This window comes from Pteropus vampyrus, unplaced genomic scaffold (genome assembly GCF_000151845.1).
Source record: "Pteropus vampyrus isolate Shadow unplaced genomic scaffold, Pvam_2.0 Scaffold19, whole genome shotgun sequence".
Taxonomy (NCBI): Eukaryota; Metazoa; Chordata; class Mammalia; order Chiroptera; family Pteropodidae; genus Pteropus; species Pteropus vampyrus.
Genome location: NW_011888800.1, coordinates 3047135 through 3047846, shown reverse-complemented (window position 1 = coordinate 3047846; position 712 = coordinate 3047135). Strand labels below are relative to the sequence as shown.

Genomic DNA, 712 nt, shown 5'->3' with positions numbered 1-712 from the left:
TTAGTAGCAGCTGGGCATATTTTGTCCTGGCTCTAGCTTATAGTAATTATGGAAACTAGTTTTTCCCCCCAGGTATCTACTACTTTTAAATATCCTTTAATTTGCTCCAGTCAGAAACAGTTTGCCATAGAAGAGAAACAAACAGAAGACTACTTATAGGTTCTCTAAGAAAAATTAAAACTTTATAAAAGGTCTTTGTCTCCCTCCCTCCCTCCCTCCCTCCCTCTCTCTCTCCCTCTCTCCCTCTCTCTCTCCCTGCCTCTCTTCCTCCTTTCCTTCAAGTCAGTGCTTGGCTAGGATTTGAAAATAAACTACCTTTTCACTGTTTACAAAAGAGAATGCAAATAGAAATATAAAATACATCACATAATCTACGGCCATGCCACCCTGAACAGGCCCAATCCCGTCTGATCTCGGAAGCTAAGCAGGGTCAGGCCTGGTTAGTACTTGGATGGGAAACCACCTAGGAAGGCCAGATGCTGTAGGCATAAAAAATAAAAAATAAAGGATTGTAAGCTGACAAGGTCCTTGCAATCTGTGAGGTCAACCAAGGGTTGCCGCACCAAAAAAATAATTAAATAAATTAAAAAAAGATATCACATAAAAGTATATATCAGTAAAATCCTATAGGGGACACACAAACATAAAAACTAATGCTTCTAACTATAAAATCAAAAAAAAAATGCCACACTAATCTGTAATCATATAGTCA

The 712-nt window shown here is 38.3% G+C and overlaps 1 pseudogene; it reads left to right on the top strand.

Annotated features, from left to right (window-relative positions):
* The first annotated feature begins 369 nt into the window (after positions 1 to 369).
* LOC111736359 lies at positions 370 to 488 on the top strand (annotated as a pseudogene).
* The last annotated feature ends 224 nt before the right edge of the window (positions 489 to 712 follow it).